Below are 6,000 nucleotides of genomic sequence, written 5' to 3'. Positions count from 1 at the left end.
AGGATTTTTTTTTTTTAGTTTTTAGGAGGATTTTCTTTTGGTCCTCGGTCATGAAGAGAGTCCCTAGGAGCTGTTGCCAGTCATCCCAAGTAGGCTGGTGTGAAAACGCCGGCGAGTTTTTTTAGTTTTTTTTAGTTGGGCTAGTTTCCTCCAGGGGAAGAGGGGCTGAGTCAGCAGCAGGGGAATCATTTAGAGGGTGTTGGGGGTTGGGGGTGAGGGCAGGGGATAAAGAGGGGGAGGAGAGTCCAGTAGAGTCAAATCTTGAGATGTAGGGAGAACAGAGGGTGGAGGAGGAGGAAGAGCAGAGGGTTTGAGAGACAGAATCGTGGGGGAAGGAGTAGGAGCGGGGGCAGGGACAAGCAAAAGCTTCACCCATGGAGGAGTAGATTCATAGAGGTCCTGCCAAGTTAAGATATACGGCTGTTGATCTGGATGGCTATGTGGTCCCAGCTGAAAGACAAAGACAATATCTCTGACTTTTTAAATTAGTGGGAAGTAGAAAGATCCTTCTGGAGGCCATCCAATTCCAAAGGTGGGCCATTCTGAGGCACAGAGAGCCTGCCAGGTCTGGTGTTTTACTGAAAAAGAAAGATTCTGAGCCCTTATGTGGACTTTTAGCCCATTGATCAAGGGTCAGGGACAGAGGCGTGGAATGGCTTTGTCTCATAATGAAAGTTATTTGAACAAAGACAGGGACAATACAAACGTGACACAAACATGGACACACAGTAAACAGTAAACGTGTAACATAAGTTTAGAGACAAAGATTAAAAACAGTGAATTTAACCTGAGAGAAAGAATTGTTGCCGGCAAGACCAGACGGGTTGGCAGCAGAATATACCAGATGAGGGCACTTCTGTCCCTCCCAGATGGGGGCACCTTTGTCCCCCCCAGAGTCTTTCAAAGCGTCCCTTGAAAGACATGGTCATGGCTTCTGGACACGTCTGTCCACCACCGCCAGGGGGAGCTTACGCTCTCCGCTAGCAATCATATTCTGCCAACCCAAACCGAAAAACCAGAAGGCTCTGAGAGCTTACGCTCTTCGCTGAGCCAAAAACCAGACTCTGAGCGATCGCAAAGGAAAAACAAGAAGGAGAAAAAGGAGGAAACGCTACCGCTTGAGCCATATCCCCAGCCCAATATGGTCATTTTAATAATATTAATTCTGCCTACCCATGAGCAAGGTAGATGTTTCCATCTTCTAAGGTCTTCTTCTATTTATCTCTTTAGGGTTCTATAGTTTTCAGTGTATAGATGTTTCACCTCTTTTGTTGATTCCTAAGTATCTTAATTTTTTTTCAGGATATTGTGAATGGGGTAGTTTTCCTCATTTCCTTTTCAGAGGATTTGTCACTGATATACAGGAATGCATTTGATTTATGGGTGTTGATTTTATATCCTGCCACTTTGCTGAATTCATTTATTAGTTCTAAAAGTTTCTTGGTAGAGCTTTTTAGGTCTTCTAGGTATAGAATCATATCATCAGCAAATAGTGCTAGTTTAAGTTCTTCTTTTCCTATAGTTATTCCTTTAATTTCTTTTATCTGTCTAATTGCTCTGGCCAGTGTTTCAAGAACTATGTTGAATAGAAGTAATGAGAGAGGGCATGCCTGTCTTGTTCCAGATTTTAGAGGGAATGCCTTCAATTTTTCTCCCCACAGTATGTAGATCGAAGCCAATTTTTTCTTCTATCAGATGCAGAGTCTCTGATTTGATATCAAGCTCCTTGATCCATTTTGAGTTAACTTTTGTGCATGGTGAGAGAAAGGGATTAAGTTTTACTTTGATGCATATGGATTTCCAGTTTTCCCAGCACCATTTGTTGAAGATGCTATCCTTCCTCCATTGCATGCTTTTAGCCCCTTTATCAAATATAAGATAGTTGTAGTTTTGTGGATTGGTTTCTGTGTCCTCTATTCTGTACCATTGGTCCACCCGCCTGTTTTGGTACCAGTACCATGCTGTTTTTGGTACTATTGCTCTGTAGTACAGTTTGAAGTCTGGTATCGGTATACCACTTGATTCACACTTCCTGCTTAGCATTGCTTTTGCTATTCTGGGTCTTTTATTTTTCCATATGAATTTCATGATTGCTTTCTCTATTTCTACAAGAAATGCCATTGGGATTTTGATTGGCATTGCATTAAACCTATAGAGAACTTTTGGTAATATCACCATTTTGATGATGTTAGTTCTGCCTGTCCATGAACAGGGTATATTTTTCCATCTTCTAAGATCTTCTTCTATTTCTCTCTTTAGGGTTCTGTAGTTTTCATTGTATAAGTCTTTCACCTCTTTTGTTAGGTTGATTCCCAAGTATTTTATATTTTTTTGAGGATATTGTGAATGGAGTGTTTTTCCTCATTTCCATTTCAGAGGATCTGTTGCTGATATACAGGAATGCCTTTGATTTATGTGTGTTGATTTTATATCCTGCCACTTTGCTAAATTCATTTATTAGCTCTAATAGTTTCTTTGTAGACCCTTTTGGGTCTGCTAGGTATAGAATCATGTCATCTGCAAATAGTGATAATTTAAGTTCTTCTTTTCCTATTTTTATGCCTTTAATTTCTTTCGTCTGTCTAATTGCTCTGGCCAGTGTTTCAAGAACTGTGTTGAACAGAAGTGGTGAGAGAGGGCATCCCTGTCTTGTTCCAGATTTTAGAGGGAATGCCTTCAATATTCCTCTATTCAGAATGATGCTAGCCTGAGGCTTAGCATAGATTGCTTTTACAACGTTGAGGTATGTTCCTGTTATCCCTAGTTTTTCTAGGGTTTTGAACATAAAGGGATGCTGTACTTTGTCGAATACTTTTTCTGCATCTATCGAGATGATCGTATGGTTCTTATCTTTAAGTCTATTGATGTGGTGAATAACATTTATTGATTTCCATATATTGAACCAGCCTTGCATCCCAGGGATGAATCCTACTTGATCATGGTGCACAATTTTTTTGATATGTTTTTGAATCCGATTCACCAGAATTTTATTGAGGATTTTTGCATCTAGGTTCATTAGAGATATTGGTCTGTAGTTTTCTTTCTTTGAAGTGTCTTTGTCTGGTTTAGGAATCAGGTTGATGTTGGCCTCGCAGAATGAATTTGGAAGTTCTCCCTCTTTTTCTATTTCCTGAAATAGCTTCAAAAGTATTGGTATTAGTTCCTCTTTAAAGGTTTTGTAAAATTCTGCTGTATACCCATCTGGTCCTGGGCTTTTCTTAGTTGGTAGTCTTTTGAGGGTTTCTTCTATTTCCTCAATTAATATTGGTCTGTTTAGGTTGTCTATATCCTCCTGACTCAATCTGGGCAGATCATATGACTTAAGAAACTTATCGATGCCTTCACTATCTTCTATTTTATTGGAGTATAAGGATTCAAAATAATTTCTGATTATCTTCTGTATTTCTGAAGTGTCTGTTGTGATGTTGCCTTTTTCATCCCGTATGCTAGTAATTTGAGTTCTCTCTCTTCTTCTCTTTGTTAGCATGGCTAAGGGTCTGTCGATTTTATTTATTTATTCAAAGAACCAACTTTTAGTTTTGTTAATCTTTTCAATTGTTTCTTTTGTTTCGATTTCATTAATTTCAGCTCTGATTTTAATTATTTCTTGCCTTCTACTTCTTTTGCTGTTGTTTTGCTCTTCTTTTTCTAGGATTTTGAGATGAAGTATGAGATCATTTATTTGTTGGTTTTTTCTTTTTTTAAGGAATGAACTCCAAGCAATGAATTTTCCTCTTAGAACTGCTTTCAATGTGTCCCATAGATTCCAATATGTTGTGTCTGATTTTTAATCATTTATCTCTAAGAATTTTTTAATTTCCTCCTTGATGTCTTCTATAACCCATTGATCATTCAGTAACCTATTGTTCATTCTCCAAGTGACGCATGATTTTTCCTTTCTTCTTTTATCGTTGATTTTCAGTTTCATTCCATTATGATCAGATAAGATGCATGGTATTATCTCTACTCCTTTATATTGTCTAAGAGTTGCCCTGTGACATAATATATGATCTATTTTTGAGAAGGATCCATGTGCTGCTGAGAAAAAAAGTGTAACTGCTTGATGTTGGGTGGTATATTCTATATATGTCAATTAAGTCTATGTTATTAATTGTGTTATTGAGTTCTATAGTTTCCTTATTCAACCTTTGTTTCGAAGATCTGTCCAGTGGTGAGAGAGGTGTGTTGAAGTCTCCCATGATTATTGTATGGTGGTCTATTAGACTCTTGAACTTGAGAAGAGTTTGCTTGATGAACATAGCTACACTATTGTTTGGGGCATATATATTTATGATTGTTATGTCTTGTTGGTGTATGGTTCCCTTGAGCAGTATGTAGTGTCCCTCTTTATCCCTTTTGATTAACTTTGGCTTGAAATATATTTTATTTGATATGAGTATGGACACTCCTGCTTGTTTCTGAAGTCCATATGAGTGATATGATTTTTCCCAGCCTTTCACCTTCAGTCTATGTATATCTTTTCCTATCAAATGCATCTCCTGTAGGCAGCATATTGTTGGGTCTTGTTTTGTGATCCATTCTACTAGCCTGTGTCTCTTAATTGGTGAGTTTAAGCCATTAACATTTAGGGTTATTATTGAGATATGGTTTGTTCTTCCAGCCATATTTGTTTATTTATGTTACTAAACATGGTTTGTTTTCCTCTTTGATTATTTTCCCCCCTTTACTGACCTACCTCCCACTGATGGTTTTCATTGTTATTTTCCATTTCCTCTTCCTGAAATGTTTTGCCAAGGATGTTTTGAAGAGATGGTTTTCTAGCTGCGAATTCTTTTAACTTTTGTTTATCGTGGAAGGTTTTAATTTCATCTTCTATCCTGAAGCTTAATTTCACTGGATACACGATTCTTGGTTGGAACCCATTATCTTTCAGTGTTTGAAATATGTTATTCCAGGATCTTCTAGCTTTCAGAGTCTGTGTTGAAAGATCAGCTGTTATCCTGATTGGTTTACCCCTAAATGTAATCTGCTTCCTTTCTCTTATAGCTTTTAAAATTCTCTCCTTATTCTGTATGCTGGGCATCTTCATTATAATGTGTCTAGGTGTGGATCTCTTATGATATTGCACATTCGGCATCCTGTAGGCTTCTAGGATTTGGGATTCTGTCTCATTCTTCAAGTCTAGGAAGTTTTCATTGAATAGATTGCTCATTCCTTTGGTCTGGACCTCTATACCTTCCTGTATCCCAATGACTCTTAAGTTTGGTCTCTTTATGTTATCCCATATTTCTTGGATGTTCTGCTCATGGTTCCTTAACAGTCTTGCTGAGCTGTCTATGTTCTTTTCAAGTTGAAATACTTTGTCTTCATTGTCTGATGTTTTATCTTCTAAGTGTTCTACTCTGCTGGTAGTATTCTCAATTGAGTTTTTAAGTTGGTTTATTGCTTCCTGCATTTCTAGGATTTCTGTTTGTTTGTTTTTTATTACCTCTATCTCCCTGTATAGTTGATCTTTTGCTTCTTGGATTTGTTTATGTAATTCATTGTCGAAGTGATCTTTCATTGTCTGATTTTGCTGTCTAATGTCTTCCTTGAGACTCCAGATCATCTGAAACATGTATATCCTGAATTCTTTATCTGACATTCCATGTGCTGCAGCTATTACCTCTTCTAAAGTTGAGTTGACCTGCATTGCTTGTGGTCCTTTCTTTCCTTGTCGTTTCATACTGTTCGCGTTTCTTTCCGCTTGGTGAAACTATTGTGTTTTTGAAATTTTCCCCCTATATATTTATATTGCTCTTGTATGGTTGAAAAGTCTCCCTTGCAGAGGGGGCAGCGGCTGTGATCCTCCTCCAATTGGGGTGATCTGTCTACCACGCTGGTGGGCCGCTGGGTCTGTTTTGCCGTCAGTCGCAAGTCTGCCTACCTTGTAGGCGCGGGCAGCGGCTCTGCTCTGCCCTTCCTCCAGTTGGTGTGACTGATGTGTCTACCATGCCCGCGGACCCCTGGGCTTGGTGTATGTTCTGATAGGAGCAGGCT

Source organism: Ictidomys tridecemlineatus, chromosome 13 (genome assembly GCF_052094955.1).
Source record: "Ictidomys tridecemlineatus isolate mIctTri1 chromosome 13, mIctTri1.hap1, whole genome shotgun sequence".
NCBI lineage: Eukaryota > Metazoa > Chordata > Mammalia > Rodentia > Sciuridae > Ictidomys > Ictidomys tridecemlineatus.
Note: the sequence above shows the minus strand (reverse complement) of the source record.